Below are 17,042 nucleotides of genomic sequence, written 5' to 3'. Positions count from 1 at the left end.
TGTTTCTCTCTCTCTCTGTTTCTCTCTCTGTCTCTCTATATCTGTAACTCTGCTTTTCAAGTAATTAAAAATTAAACCTTCAAAAATCAGACCAAAGCAATAACAACAATAAAAGCCACTCTAGGCAGGTCTTCACCGTGCCTCTACTGGAATTCATTATGAGTGAGTAGTTTTGGGAAGGGAAGGACCAAACCAGTCTTGAGGTGGTAGAATGCTCAGTATAGTTAGGTCTTGCTACCTGTTGATTTATGTGAAGATCCTTTGGAGAATCTGAGTATCAGTAAAAACTGAGAGATCTGTGTTGCACAAAAAGTGATAGATAAAATCAACACTGATTTCCTTTTCCATGTAAAACACAAGCTGCTGTTGCCTCCCACAGGTGTATTGTTAGTAGGGGTGCTTTCAGCATATGTTTGGGGTGGGGGAAGGCAAAGGGCTTTTGGTTTTGGTCCTGCAGTTAGTCACCAGTAGGGATCCCCATATCCCATATCAGGGGCCTGACCTTGAGGCTGAGCTCCACTCCCAATTCCAGCCTCTTGCTAACGTGACCCTGGGAGGCTTCCATTGACAGATCTAGTAGTTGGGTCCATTATCCACCTGGGAGACATGGAGTGAATGCCTGGCTCTTCGTTTCAGCCTTCCAGGCTCAGTTGTTGTGGGATTTGGAAAGTAAACCAGCAAAAAGGAACTCACTGGTGGTCTGTCTCTCAAGATAATAAAGAGGTGCAGGGATTCAGCAAACATTGCCACATGGCCAAACAAAAGCCCAGGGTTAAGGGGTGGGATACCAGTGGATAGGTTACAGTGCTCCTCAAGGCTCATAAGCATGAAGGCCAAGGAAAAGCTGAAATGCTAACGCCTTGCCCAAGGCCTTTCTGCTATAAATTATACTATCTGGAAGCCTGAGAGTCTACAACACAACCAGGGTGGACCCAGAAGCTAAACAACAGGGATCTGTGGGAGACAGTCCCTCTATTTCCCCTCAACTAACTGGCCAGGTGCTCAGCCAAACCTGGTGGGAAGTAGTCTTTGGTAGATGACAAACTGAAAAACTATTACTAATCTAGTTAATGCAGCTCTAGCACAACAGTGGGAAGTCACAAAGGGGGTATTTTTCTCTGCCTGTTCTGATGGAAACCCAGCTACTATTTCTAGACAGACACTATGGCATCCAGTCTGGCTGGGAGGGAATCCCAGTAAAACAGATGACAGGTACCTGCTCTTACTCAAGGCAGGAGGTCAAGCTGTGAAACAATAGATTGAAGGCTTGCCAAGTCACTGGGTTAGCCTTCCCTGGGATCAGCAGGCTGTGAGTAGAGACACAGATGATCTTTTCATAACCAGACAAATGCTACAAGGCAGAAGATCTGTTTGCTTAGCAAGGTTATAAAATACAGGAGGGGAAGCTCAGCCTGCAATCACCAGATAACAAACCAGAATCCAGGAGGGCTGGCGAGGAGAAGCTTGCAGGCTTCCTGATCATCAGCTAGCAGAGTCTGGAACTCTACAAGCCTCGGTGTATCTGAGAGCAAAACTCCCTTCACCAGAGCCCTGGGTATGGCTGAACAACTCCTTCATAAATCAGCACAGATTGCCTTCCCAAATCAGCAACACAGCTCCACACCTCTCCAATTAAGAAATGTTGCACTTTTGAGAAATGATTTCCAGTTGTTTGCACATAAAGAATTAATCTGTTGAAACACATCTTTGATCAACTGATGAGTTATTGAATTGCAAACAGGGATAATCAATTATGAGTGATAAACAAGTAGAATCATTTTAATTTTTAAATTTTGGCTGATTCAATTGATATTCAATTTTGGCTAATTAGTTGATACCTGCTTAATATCCAACAATAAAAGACACACATAAATTTCACATTTATGTAATTAGCATTTTGAGCAACAATTCCTTTTTCACTTTAATTTGTAACGCTAACCTTAAATACTGACGATCCATTCATCTTTGTCTGAAATTAGTTTGCTGTTAGGATAGACATTGCTTTTAAAATACCACTTTTAGTTAAAGCTTGAAAAAGTTGGAACCAACTCATTCAAGAATTCAGGAGAAAAAGCCCTGAGGCTTGTTTATGGATGAAATGACCAAATGATAGTTTGACTGTCTTAACAGTTGATTGTTGAGTTGACACACATTCAAATTTCCACAATGTTAAAAAAAATCTGTTATTAATATAATCAATAGGAAAAAACTTGAAATCTGCAAAATTATGTAAGAGATCACACTTAGCTGTGATCCTTAACATAGCTTACAGTGAAGTTAAAATTCAGCAATGATCTGGTTAGTTTGACTTGTGTGGGTAGACAGATTATCAAATTGTGAAACACATAAAAAATTAATATTTCTCCATTTTATAGACACTAAGATTCAAATGAAGTTTGCACCTTGCGTTTACAATTTACATGCTTAGTTCTAAGAAATGTTGAAAAATAATGTGGTTCCTAGAGCATCAGTTAGTGTTACATGGATTGCTACCTATTTGGTTAATTTTAATCAGGCAAAACATAGACAAAAATGTTTCTTTCTCAACCACTGCACCTTTTCTCTGACCTCTCTTTTCACTTATATTAATTATCCATGTCCTGAAATTTTCCTACTGCCAACATTCACTGTGACATTCATTCAGAGGAACTGATCATAGCTACAATATGAATTTTCTCAGTAGTCATTGCTTCAAACATGTAAACTGTAAAGATATTGAGAACATTAATAAATGGGTGACAGAAATATTGGCAGACAATACATTCCTAGAATTTGTCCTTGATATTATACCAAAAAGCCACCTGCTTTATCCACCTATGAGAAGGAGCCTAGATCAGATTCTATACTCCCTCTTCCATCTCTAAAACTTTCTTTTGCTTTACATAGCTAGATGTTTTACATATATTTGTTTCTATTTTCATGTCTTTTTATAAAGAATGGAATAGTAGAAGAAAAGTACAGTAGTGACTATTCAATATTCTACATTAAAATTTGAGATGTCATTTCAGATTATTTATTTTATTTTCTATCATTGATTAGGATAATCTGTTACATTGAGAGTTTTTTTCCCCCCACCAAGTTTCTTGGTGAAAAATAATTAGGTCATTACTAGTCCCTTAGAGTAAAATAAATTCTATAAGTAGATAAAATATCTTTAGGAAAACAATTGGATGGCTCCCCTCTAGTTTGTGCTTGGTGTAATCTACAATATGCAAATGTGTCATTCATTTGTTAATTTTAGAGGACAGCATTTCAGTGCAATAATTGAAAACATCTCTGAGCCTGTTTTGTGAAGAAACAAAACATTGTGTCGAGTAAGTTAAATTATGCTTTATAAACCTTCAAATGGAGCATATAGTAATCTATAAAATTATGTTATCATTGTGTTTAGATTCTTGCTAATAACCAAAATTTCTTTTTATTCCGAATGTACAAAACTAACTGGGTATTCCATATGTTTAAAAACAACTCAATTCAAAACATTTGTACTATAATAAAGAACTTAAAACAGCACTTTAAAAGGTTGAATAGAAAAGCATTATAAAAGATGATTGACTTTTGTCTGTAAGCTAGGTCTGCAGATTTTTTTGTTCATTTAAACATTTACGTGTTTTTTATCTGAAAGGCAGATTTACATAAAGAAGAGAGGACTGGCTTTTGTAGATTTATTGTAAATTAAAGGCAGATTTATTATAGCAGTACTTTCTCATTTGGTAATACGACTATGTAATTTTTGTAACACTTTGTTTTACAATTTTCCTTAACACCACTTAAGATCAATGGTTTATATATAAGCTTTTTGTGTGACACGTGAAATACGATGTTTTCGCTTTATGTTTTACTTTAAAGACTTCACAATTAACTAAGAAACTATCAAAGGCATTGGGCATATTTCCAAATGCTCAGTTGAAAATAAAAATTATTTTTCAAACCAAACTATAAATACAAAAGCGGTAAGGTCCCCTTCATGCCTCAAGCCTGGTACACAACTGCCTCCAGCAGCGTTTCCTGGGATACTGGGCATCACATACAGCTTCCCTGAGGCAAGAGATACAATCAGAACTCAACAATAGACACAGCACTAGCTCTACATTGTGAGTTAACACAGAGAGTGGTAGCTCTTGAATCTCTTAGACCTCTTCAACACACTCATTGTTCAGGAGAACTTGGACCTCAATGAATTCTACACATTTGATAAATGATGCCAGTGTTCATATTAAATTTAAAATTGTGAACATCTTCAAACTATATTGGTGCTTTAAATGGCTAAGAAATAGCATTAAACATTGCAAAGAGAAACAAGACATCTCAGTTCGTTAAGTGTTCAGTAAAGAATTGGTTTCAGGAAGATAGACGCAGGAATATTTAATAAAGTAATAGACTAGGAAGGTGTTGATAGAGAATGTAAATTGGGTTAATTTTTACATATTGGTATAAAAATAAGATCTTAATTGGAAATTAATGTTTTTCATTGAATGTTAATACATCAATAGAATTCTGATAAACTTAAGTTATTTTCTCTTCTGATTCTTATGACTACACACATCTTAAGCATTTACAATGGGGTTCTGTTAGAATGAAATACAGGAATATATTCCATATGCTAACAGGACAATAGCTGATGTTTAAGAAAATATACTTTAAAATGTCAAAACTGCAGATAGTTCTAATTTGAGATGTCATAATAGAAATAAAAATTATACTCTTAATATATTTCAGAGAATTAAGACAATTGTGACTTGTAATCTAGCAAAGCAGACAGTTCTAAATGTAGAAAAATGCCTTACAGATTACTAATACATTATCAAGTTAAGCTTTTGGATATCATATAGACCAATAAGTAATGTTGAAAACAAGAATAAAAGAGTTTGGTACAGACTGGACATTTTCTAAATTGACTGTCATTTACTAAACATTTGTGAAGTAATTTTTGCTCTCCTAAATCTTAGCCAAAAATTCACTCTAGGGGGTGATTTATATTACCTGTCTTCCTAAATGGATTTTGAATAAAACAGAAGAGCTCTTCTTAAAATTCTGCTTCTGCTAATCCAAAGAGAGTAATGACATGCCTTTTTCTGCCTGGTAAAATGATTTTCTTCTGCATTGCTTACAACCTAACCATATTCAACAAGTAAACTGCTGCAAGTGACAGCTATCAATGAATTAGTTCATCTGTGTTCTGTATTGGAAATTAATCAGTGCAAAGGAAATCCAGGCTTCCTTATTAAATGCTTTGAGATCATTAAAAATAAAAAGTAGGCCTTCATTTCTAGTTAAGTGCATTCGATGGCCAGATCCAAGGATGACTAGGATACTCACCCCAGTACCACTTCCAGCATTTACCTCAGAATAGAAGAATCCTTGAGAGATGACACAGCAACTTAAGCCTTGCTGCCAGAAAACCTTTTCTGAAGGACTTTCAGGTTTGTAACTTAAAATTTTTTTTATCATTAAACTAAAAGAAACCTACTAAGTGAACGCAAATTTTCCTCCAAAGGAAAGGAGCATAAAAGCCTATTGAGGGTATCAAAGAAACATAAACATGCTCCATTTGAAACTTCCTACATTGTCCATTGGTGAGTGTCTGTTCCAGCTATGAATACCTGAATTCAGAAATCCCTCACAGCCCCTCTTCTCTGTTTCAGAAACAGAAGCTGGAATGTTCCCTGTGTGTGCTCTAGGCCCTGCAGTTTGTCACTGTTTCTAGTTCTTAATTTTGTGGAATATGTTCAGGCTTTCACATGCCTCTCTCACTTTAAAATTTAGATTCTTAACATTTCTCTCTCTCTCTCTCTCTCTCTCTCTCTCTCTCTCTCTCTCACTCACTCTCTCTCTCTCACACACACACACCACAAACAGGAACAAAATATCACCTTAAACTAAAAATGTCCACACTAGCGTCTGAACATTGTCCTTGATTATTCTCTTCAGGAACAGTTTAATTCCCCAGGCTATCTGGAACCTGCTTTTCCACATACAACTTTCTTACTAGAATAGTAAAGGAAATTTGTTTTGGGTATGTTTTCCTGTTCGACAAAAGTATGTTTTCTTTGTGGAAAGCTGTAGTCTGAGAAAAGCAAATCTATAAAAAAGGAACTACTTAAAACAATCTAAAGGTTATTTCAAAAACCATGGGCCAGTAGTCATAAAACTGCTGGATGCTCTGGCATGCAGCGCCGGACCGCCGGTGGGCATGCGCCGTCCGGGCCACGCAGGTGGGGCACCTGGTCGCCGCGGCCCGCGGCGGGGCCAGCTTCAAGGCTGCCAGGTTTGGGTGGCGTTTTTGATGGATTCAAAGGACGGTAACGCTCCGAACACTGCGGGGGCCCGGCCACACAACCAGAGTTGTGTTGTTCGAGCAGATGACCGCAGAGAGGGGTCAGGGTGTGCAGGTGGAACGTACAAGGGTGAACCAGGCGCCTTTATTTAGAAGCCGAAGCCCGGAGCGCCGGCTGAGACGCTGTGGGACGCTGTGGGGTTCGGCCACCTCGGCGGTGCCCAGAGTTGCCATTTCGGCACGCTCCAGTGCCCTGACTGGAACGCAATCCCGCCGCCTGTGTGGAGCCAAGAAACGAAGGCCAAGGAGCAGAAGGAGCCGGCAGTGCCGGGGCCGCGTCCGCGAGTGAAACCCGACGGCACCAGCGCTTCCACTTCCGCGCCTCACTCGCCCCGGCCGGGGTCGCCTCGCCTCACCGCTCAGCTGGGCCCCGCGATGAAAGCCCGGAGCCCAGGGCTCCCCACTTTCCCGCCCCCCCCAAGGGTCACAGGTGAGCGAAGGATGATGTCAAGTGCATAGAGAAAAGGCGCCCGAGGAGGTTTGGGGTATGCTTGAGGCTCTCCAAGGCCAGAGAGGTCTGTACAGAAGGCAGCGATGGGGGAGAGATGTCGGGGTGAGAGACCATGCCCTTCTGGGTGGTTAAGCGCTTCCCCACAGGAGCTTCGAGACCCCCGGCCGCGCCTAAATCACCGGGGCCAGACTGGCTCTCGGCCGCCTCCGGGGTACCCTGCACTCGAGGGACTCGCGGCCGAACCCCGACCCGGGACGTTCTCCGCCTGGGCCGGGCGCTGCGTCGGGCGTTCCCACACGGCAGGCAGGGCGCGCGGGGAGCAGGTGGTGGCTGCCGGGTGGGCCCGGCTGCCCCCAGGAAGGCTCTGTCCTCGGGCGTCCCTGTCAGGCTTTCCCTCCCACTCCTCAGCGCGCGCCCTTTTCTCGTCCCCACGAACTGAGTTCGCTTTTCCCCCCACCCCGTCTCTTCGATGCTTCTCGGGTACCCACCAGCGTGGAACGCGCGCCCACCAACACCTTGAGCGCGATTCGAGGGGCTGTGCCGAGAAGGCTGCCGCGCGGGCCCGGGCAAGGCGCTCCCTCCAGGCGGCCCCGAGGGGCAGGCTGGCTGGCAGCCGGGGGGTAGCGCGCCGAGGGGCGGCGCGCACAAGGGGCCAGGCCGGGGAGGGGGGCCGCGAAGATCGTGCACAGGCGCCCACCCCCCACCCCGGCTGGAGCTCCTCTGGCCCTTCCCAGCTGTCGGACCCGCGCTGCTGAAGCTGCAGAAATGCGCTGGCGCTCGTCCACCGGCTGCAAACAAAACCGAACAAAAAAAAAGCGGCGAAAGGAAAGGCGAATATGGCGCTGTTGAAATGCAGGGCGTCTGGTTTTCCTCGTCTGTTTCGGACCCTATCCCCTTTCTCGGGCCGACCTCCTCCTTGGCTGGAGCCCCAGCCGCGCTCTACGCCGTGTCCCTGGACTGCTCCGACACCCTCGTTTTCCCCACGCTTCTTGCGTCCCCGTCCCCCCACCCCCCGGTTCCTCTTTCTCCATTTTGTGTCTCGGTTCCCTTTCTGGGCTTGGACTCGCGCTCCCGCGCCCGCTCCGCCTTGGTTTATTTCGAGCGTTGGAGTCGACGCGGAGGGCGAGGCTAGGGGAGAGGGTTGCTTAGGTAGGGAAAGGTGTTCGCGTGGCGCCGAGAAGCTCCTAGAAGCAACCAGCCGCGAGCTTGGCGGCCTGCCTCACCCGCCGCCGGGGCAGCTCCCGGGACAAGGGAGGCGCGGTCCGGCAGGCCCAAGAGGGGCTCGGATTTTGTGCCAAAGTCAAATGCCCGCCCCCCCGCTTTTTCCTTTTTTTTTTTTTTTTTTTTTTAAATTAAGCTCGGGGCCTTGCTTTCGCTGTGGTTCGTGAGCAAGGCATGATTTTGGACATTTTCCCCAGCACCTTTCGAATGATGACGTTAAGACCACAGCGGTCATCGTTTTTTCTTGCTTTCTTTTGAACCCGCAGACATTCAGAGTTGCGCTTCTTTAAAGCTAAACTTTCACAAAATGAACGTTTCTTCTACGGCTGAGGCTGACTGTGGCACATCCCCGCCCCCTTTCTTTTTCTTTCCTCCTCCTCCTTTTTTAAAGATAAACTCTTTCCAAAAAAGACTGATAGTTTCCGAATGCATAACACCCTTCCATTTGCGGTCCTGGGACAGTTAATCCCTCCAGATGCACTCGGAGCTGGAAGGGCTGTAAGCATCAGACCGTGAAACAGAGAGAAATAGGTTGCTGTATTTGATACACGGCAGAATTTCTTGATTGAGTTGAATCTGTGGTGGAAGCTCTCATCTTTGGCGGGCCAGGGTTTGCTTCGGTTCTTTTGTAGATATTCAGCTAACAGGTCTTTTAAGGAAAGGGTCATAACAACATCATCCTGTTACCTCTTCCAGTGTTAGTGAAAACTTGGTCTAAGTGAAGTGTTGGCCAAGAAAATAAGTTTTCTTCCCAAGGTGTTTTTCTCTTTAAACCAACTGTATGTCACTTTGTTGACCCCTGGCTATTGTCACAGCTTCTGGCTTGCTTTATTCCCCCCAACCATGGCCTGGGCAGGGGTGGGAAGATAAGTATTCATCCTTTATGTGACTCTCATGTCTCTGGAATGATCTGAAAAGACTAAAATTGTGTAAAGTGACTCTTTGTCTTTTCATAATGTATGCTGGAAGTATTCATGGGTAAAGAATTTTAGGAAGTTTCCTTTACAGATTAGTTTCCTTGGCTTTCCTTAATTGCTTTTGTTAAAATTAGGTTGTAAAGAAATCTTATCTTCAGACTATTTCTTTATGAAAGAAAGGACAAAGAACTAAACCAATGCAACTAGGCCTTACTCAATACCTAAATTGTCCCATCCAAAATAGGCTTGCCAAACTGAGTTCATACTTGACTCAATAGTTGATTTGTAAAAGTCCCCCCCAAAATTAATATGTATTTCTTATCCAAGTTACTGCTTCTTTGTTAAGTATTTCTTCTGTTAGATGAACAAATAAGATTTATCTGATTTAATGAATTGATACTTTTTTTTAGATGAGTTTTCTAAAAATGGGCAAAGTATGGAAGTTGTTAATATTTTTTATTTTAATTGGAGTGATTCAGTATTTACCCTGTTGAGGTATTAGTTCCTACTCAGAGGGAATAAATTACACAGAAGGTAGATTATTTCATATGGACAACTTTATACATATGCTAAACAATAGAGTAAGGGAAGGGGTAGGAAAAAAAAAGGATCATTTACCCAAAATATATACATTGAATTCCAGCACTATTCACAACGCATGGAGGCATTGTGTTCATAAAGTGGCTATACATCTTAATTAACTAATCAAAGAGCTAAAGGATTTAAAAAATGATTAATCCTTTTATATTTTCTCTTCCTGAAACGAACTACAATTAGATACCTGCTGTCCCCTCACAGGTTAAATTTAAGGTAGACTAAAAAGCTGAAGAAACACAGAATGTTTTAAATACTGGAGTAGGGAAGAATTTCCAAAGCAAAATGTTAAAATGCATAATCCGTAGAGAAAATGATGCATTGGATGATATTAAACATTTTAAAATACTTTTTATATGAGCCAGGACGTCATACAAAGTCAAGATACACTGAGAAGATATTTTGAAGGCGTGCACTCAACAAAGGATTGATAGTCAGAAGGTATAAATTACTTATGTGAGAGAATTTAATAATTTATGTATCAAGAATTTTATAAGTAAAAGATGTGCATAAGGACATATCCATATGAATTAAAAGTGTAGAACTGTTAACGGGAAAGATACATATGGGCTTCAAAAAAAGTGATTTCCTTTTGGAGAAGAGGGAAGAAGGAAGGAGGGAAATAGGAAGGGGTCCCCAGAGGGGGTCAATTCTTTATAAAAAGATCAGAGGCAACCATGGCAAGATGTTGACACTTTTGTTCTTTGTACTTTTTTTTTTTTACAAGCTTGTTGGAATTTATTTAAAAATCTCTAACATCAACTTCCAGTCCAAAAAACAAACAGATGACTCAGTTCTTTTTCTCAGTCAATAATAATCTTGTAAAATAGTGTTCGCATCTATGATGGTAAAGCAAACACCAGTCCCTCGTGTTTTTCCTGGGCGATGTTTGATGTCTTATGGTATTCACAGCAGAGGTTTCCCAAGTTTGATGTCTGTCTAGTGTAAACTTGTTTGTTTTTCCAGTCGATTTAATGAGAAAAACAGGAACTATGTGTATGTATGAGGGTGTGTAACAAAATGCATGGAAAGTAGAATTAAAACGTAATTTTGTTTTGCTGCATAACATTTTAAAGTGGATTCATACTGCATTTTCACAATATGCATTTTATGAACCTTTTGAAAGCCCCTGTGTATGTAAATTTCAAACTATCATAATAAATATTTTAAAAATGTTCTCTACTAACTTTGTGAAATACTTAAAAAAAGGATTTATTTATTTTTATTGGAAAAGCAGATTTACTGAGAGGCAAAGACCTTGCATCTGCTGGTTCACTCCCTGAATGGCTGTAATGGCTAGAGCTGAACTAATCCAAAGCCAGGAACTTTTTTCGGGTCTCCCACGTGGGTGTGGGGTTCCAGGGCTTTGTGCCAAAGCTCCTAGGTCAAAATGGGGAGCTAAATTGGAAGTGGTGCACCTGAAACACGAATTGGTGCCTACATGGGATACAGGTCCTTACTGATGGAGGTTTAGCCAATTGACCCACCATTCTTTCGTCTAAAATACTCTTATATAAGAAAATTTATTATGTAAGAAAATTTATTCTTATGTAGTGACACTATGATAAAATGTTCTTTTTTGAAGTGAGCAAGTAAGAACCCTCCACACCATTACAGACACACTGTTTAAAAAAGAAAAATCTCTTAACAATCTCTGGCCTGGCTTGCAAGATTTATTATTTAGGTATGTCTGCTTTTTGAACAATCTGTATATTAGGAAGAATATATTAGGACTCAGAACATTCAAAGAAAATGCGTACTATGAAAGAGATACAACTGGATTTCAAAATGTTTTTACAGGCCTATTATAATGGCCTAGTGACTAAATCCTTCCTTGCAACCACAGGGATACCATATGAACACCAGTTCATGTCCTGGTTGCTCCGTTTCCCATCTAGCTCCCTGCTTGTGACCTGGGAAAGCGATAGAGAATGGCTGAAAACTTTGGGACCCCGTACCTGCATGGCAGACTTGGAAGGAGCTCTTGGCTTTAGATAAGCTCAGTTTCGGCCGTTGCGGTCACTAGGGAAGTGAGCCAGCGTATGGAAGATCTTTCTCTCTGTATCTCCTCTCTTAAATCTGCCTTACCAATACAAATTAAGTAAATCTCTAAAAATACATATTTTTTACATCAAAATAGGTTTTTATTTCCATTATCCTTGAGCATTTTGAAATATCCTCTTATGAGACCCTTTTCAAAAAATTTATTTACTTTTTATTTATTTGAAAATTGAGCAAAAGAGAGAGATCTTGCAGCCCCTGGTTCACTCCTCAAATGTCTGCAACAGCCAGAGCTGGGCCTGGAGGTGGGTCAGGTGAGGAGCCTAGAACTCCATCAGGGGTCACCAGAGACCCATTGGGGAGCCTTCTTGGTTCACTTCTGCAGATTCCCAGGGAGTTGGAGGGAAGCAATAGCACCCATCCCAGAGACTCTGGAATGGGGAGCCAGCTTCATGAACTGGTAGCTTAAACAGCTGTGTCACTTTCTCCTTATATGGTGGGAATTCATACAATGTTGATTTCTTGAAGTTTTGTTTGCTTGTAACTTCTTTGGGATTATTCATTACATTGTATCACTGAAAAGATGTAACCTTTTATTTGCTTTGAGATCCTGTGGTTGTTTAGATCAGCAAGCATCTTTTTTTTTTTTTTTAAAGATTTTATTATTATTATTGGAAAGCCGGATATACAGAGAGGAGGAGAGACAGAGAGGAAGATCTTCCATCCGATGATTCACTCCCCAAGTGAGCCGCAACAGGCCGGTGCGCGCCGATCCGATGCCGGGAACCAGGAACCTCTTCCAGGTCTCCCACGTGGGTGCAGAGTCCCAAAGCTTTGGGCCGTCCTCAACTGCTTTCCCAGGCCACAAGCAGGGAGCTGGATGGGAAGTGGAGCTGCCGGGATTAGAACCGGCGCCCATATGGGATTCCGGGGCGTTCAAGGCGAGGACTTCAGCCGCTAGGCCACGCCGCCGGGCCCTAGATCAGCAAGCATCTTGAAGCAGAATGCTGGTTGTTTTGCCTACCCAACTGTGAGCAGTGAGGGATTTTTACAGCGTAAGAGTCATGTGGTAGCAGTGTCAATACCATTACGTGAAATAGACGTCATCAGTTTTTGGGAACATATAGATCAGGCTCATTTGTGCCAAAATAACCTTCTAAAAGTTCTAAAACATTGCTGCAAAACCTATGGCTCCCACTTACCAATAAAATTAAAGGCCAAGTCTTTCCATGGTATTAGAGGCTCTTGGAACCTTGTTGCATTTGCCAGTCTCACTTCCAGTACTACCAGACACTGTATTCTTAAGCCATCAAGCTGCTTGATTAGTCACATGTTCATTAAGGAGAGTGGTTTAGAGGCTGGTGCTGTGGTGTAGCAAGTAAAATCACCACTTGTGGTGCCAGCATACCACAAAGGTCCTGGTCTGAGTTGTGGCTGCTCCACTTCCAGTCCAGCTCCCTGCTGATGTGCCTGGGAAAGCAGCTGAGATTGGCCTAAGTGCTTTGGCCCCTGCACCCATGTGGGAGAGCCAGCTCCTGGATCCTGGCTTTGGACCAGCTCAGCTCTGGCCATTATGGCCATTTGGAGAGTGAACCAGGGGATAGAAGACCTCTCTCTCTCTCTCTCTTTGTCCCCCTACCCAACTCTGCCTTTCAAATAAATAAATCTTTAAAAAAAAATAGGGTGATTTATATTTGACTTTTTTTCTTTCTTCTTCTGTTAGTTAGAATGTAACTGGAAAGCAACCAAAAGACACTTGCTTTTCTTATGTGAAGCTGTGGATGAAGAGTTGCCATTATTTTTCTCAGGGATTTTTGGTATCAGAACTCTGCAACCCATTGCACTTCATTTCATGGATGCAAAACAGCTGCCCCATCAAGTCTTATGGACTCACCCTGGGCCCAAGGACGGGAAGGCCGGCATAGAGTTCATGCTTCAGGAGTCTTAACACTTGTAAGGGGGACAGAGTGTTTTCCAGAAGTGTCACACCTGAGGGTTTCTCCTTACAGCTCCCGGCTCAGAAGTGGGCATGTTTTCATATTTGATCGAGGGATTAAGCCTGCCTTTCCACTCCAGAGGCAGTCTGCTTAATGTTTAGATAAAACTGGAGTCCACAGTAACAAGGAACAAATGAAAGTGGGTGAGGGCATGGGACAGGCATTGAGCAGTCAGCTGCTTCTGCAGGTTTACTCCTTGGTACCTACGAGCCAGATTATGGAAGCATCTTTGACTTGTCATCAGTGACTTCGAGATTTTTCATTAAATAGAAAGTGTACATTTTCCAGTTTACTTGATCCTATGGTACTCAACCACATCCTCCTTGAAATGTATTCATTCATCAAATACCTACTTGACTTAATTTGTACTGGGCATGCTGCTGGGCAGAAAAAAAACACAAAAATGAATCATTTATAGTTCTGACTTGCCACAAATGTATAGTCTAGTGGGGAAGGCAAGCCAAGAAAAAACAAATGAATGCTACAAATGTGCTGAGGATTATGACTGAGGTAAAATGGGACACAAAAAAAAGGATTAGTCATCTCTAGAAGTCACATGCTGTGTCTGTTTTCAGAAAAGGAAAGGGATAGTCCAGTCATTCACAAAAGCAACCTCATGCTTACCTGGTTGATTGACTCTTGGCCTCCACCCTGGAAAATAGAGATCTCTGTAGAAAGTGAGAAGTAGAGGACCTGTGTTGAGGTGTACCAGATTAGGCTGCTGCCTGTTGATGCTGATATCTTGTATAAGTACCTGTCTGAGTTCTTGCTGCTCTGCTTCTGCTTCAGCTCCCTGATCATGTGTCTGGGAAAGTGGCAGAAGCTGCCCCAAGAGCCTGGGTGTCTGCCACTCGTGTGGGAGATCTGGGTGGAGAGCTTGGCTCCTGGTCTGTTCAGTCCCAGCCATTGCAGCCATTTGAGAAGTGAATCAGCAGATAGAAGATTCTCTCTCTTTCTCTGTCCCCTGTCATGCCATGTCTCTCTAACCCTGCCTTTCAAATAAATAAATATATCTCAAAAAAGAAGAAAGACTGAAATATAGGAAGACAGAATGAGGGAAAGAAAGAAGCAGGCTAGAGACCATGGAGCAGCCTCTTCCCTCCCTTGACCTCACAAATACACATGGAATTTCAAGGATTATTCACCAACTTCTTTTTATCTTCATCTAGTTCAACTCACACGATAGTCACTAGATGCACGTAATCTAGAAGAACATCTCTATTTTATTTACTTCATTCCTTATTCTTGGGTGACATCAGATCCTGCCCCTAACTCTGACTCCCTATGTCTGTTTTTCGTTGTCTGAGCCTAACCACTGAAAATGGCTGGATATACTTGGGGAGATGTAAAAAGATCATATGCCTGGCTGACTGTGGAGTAGGATTTGAGAATAGGGAAAGGCACAAAGAGAATCCAAATATGATCAGAGATGGATAAGGACTAGTTTTTGGCCTGATAAAGATCGTCCTTGACAAAGCATAGGTGCCCAGGCGTTCTTGGTTCACCATACCCATAGTGTCTCTTCAATCCTCTCAAGGTGAACTCAAGCAAAAGAAGTGACTTGAAGACCTGTTGGTTAAGTAATTGTGCTCAAATGATACACTCATGGCAGTTGGTGTGGTGTCTAATGTGGTTCCATTGCTTTAAAAAGCTACAGACATCTCAGATCAACTCTTGAGTTTGATCCCACTGGTGCCCCAGGATGACTCGGTAAACACGTGGGAAACCATGGTATAGATAGGAGTATTTCACTTGAAGAAATAAATTCTATATTTCAGAAAGAATGCTTTTTCAGTAGATTGGAGGGTTGGTCACAGTAAAAGCATGTTGGAAGGTAGAATGACCCTCAATAGATGGTAGTCATTTGGGAGAGAAGGGATATCTATAAAATGAGGCAGTCTAATGAGAATGCTATTGGATCTAAAATATGTAATGGATGTAGAATGGATAGAATTTCCTAACTGATTGGTATTTGAAGAGAGAAAAAGATTGGGCTATTTCCAGATTGTACATTTCGTTTAAAGGATACTTAATAATGGGGTTGGCATTGTGGCATAGGATGTTGAGCTGTTGCCTACAGTGCCAGCATCCTATATGGGTATTGTTTCAAGTTTGAGCTATTCTACTTCCTATCCAGCTCCTTGCTAATGTACCTGGGAAGAATGTGGAGCATGACCAAATTCCTTGGGTCGCTACACCCCTGTGGGAGACCCTGATGAAGCTCTTGGCTCCTGGTTTAGCTGACACATTGTGGCCATTTGGGGGAGTGAACCAGCAGATACAAGATTTCTTTTTGTATCTCTATCATTCTTTCTGTATCTCAGTTTTTCTAATAAATAAAATAAATCTTTTTTTAAAAATGGTCACTACAGTAAAATGTCACGTGCAATATAGTGATAAGGTAAGGAGTCAACAAAGTGTAGAGAATTTTTATAAATCGGATGGCCACCATGGCTTATCTAAAATACTTTTTTTTTCTTTTTGCAGTAGTAGGCAAAAATTTGAAGGAGTCAGGAAATAACAAAGGATACAGACTTAGTAGCAAATAATAGCTTGTAAGAACAAGATAGCAGGCTTAAGAGAAGGGGCAGTAACTCTCCTGCCTCTCTCACTCACCAGCCACTTAGTGTCTGTGCCTGTCACTGCAGGGAGGTTCCAGTCATTCTGACATGTTCGAGTTCCCAAGGTTCCATCCTAGCGCCTCTCCTCCTGCTTGTTCTGAGCAGTTCCATCCACTCAGGACAATTGTGCTGAGAGGCCAATGATTTTTCAATCTCTACTTCGAGTTCCCTAACTTGCTGGGCAGGAGTTCTACCTTTCCAATAATGCACGCAACACTGGTCACATTGGGGAGGGCAGTCATGTGAATTAATTTAAAGGTTGATCCTAATTAAACTAATGACTTGAGAATGCATGTATCCAGTAAACTGCAGCTTACATAGTGAGTAGGAAAGAAAACATTTTCCCCAAGATTTATCATAAAACTTCAATAAGTATCTAGATGACAGCTTCAGAATGAGATTTGAGTACCATACAGCTAATCACAGTGAAAAATAATGGATTAAAATTATTGAAAGTCAAGATGCAGGCTCTGCTGCTGATATTGGACAATTCAGCTAAATTAATATAATTTTGCTTCCCCGACAGTAAATAATTCAAAGGTATAGCTACACTTTTTAATTTTATTTGTTGTTGCTAAGATATAATTCACACCCCATAAATCTTTTAAAAGTTTTATTTTATTTTTGTTGAAAAGTCAAATATACAGAACGGAGGAGAGACAGAGAGAAAGATCTTCCGTCCATTGATTCACTCCCTAAGTCGCCTCAACAGCCGGAGCTGCACCAGTCTGAAGCCAGGAGCCCAGAGCCTATTCTGGGTCTCCCATAAGAGTGCAAGGTCCCAAGGCTTTGAGTCGTTCTCAACTGCTTTCCTAGGGCACAAACAGGGAGCTGGATGCAAAGCAGGGCCGCCAAGATCAGAACTGGCGCCCATATGGAATCTCGGTGCATGCAAGGTGAGGA

At 42.0% G+C, this 17,042-nt stretch overlaps 1 long non-coding RNA gene across 1 annotated transcript in view; it reads right to left on the bottom strand.

Moving 5' to 3' along the window:
• The window catches only part of LOC131481323 (uncharacterized), a 53,210-nt gene extending 45,694 nt beyond the window's left edge, over positions 1–7,516 (bottom strand). Inside the window, exon 1 of the long non-coding RNA XR_009246230.1 lies at positions 7,277–7,516. This is a non-coding gene — a long non-coding RNA (uncharacterized LOC131481323). The remainder of the gene's footprint in view (positions 1–7,276) is intronic.
• Between the last annotated feature and the right edge of the window lie 9,526 nt (positions 7,517–17,042).

This window comes from Ochotona princeps, chromosome 10, assembly GCF_030435755.1.
Source record: "Ochotona princeps isolate mOchPri1 chromosome 10, mOchPri1.hap1, whole genome shotgun sequence".
In the NCBI taxonomy this organism is placed as follows: domain Eukaryota; kingdom Metazoa; phylum Chordata; class Mammalia; order Lagomorpha; family Ochotonidae; genus Ochotona; species Ochotona princeps.
Note: the sequence above shows the minus strand (reverse complement) of the source record. Positions and strands in the feature narration are given on the sequence as shown.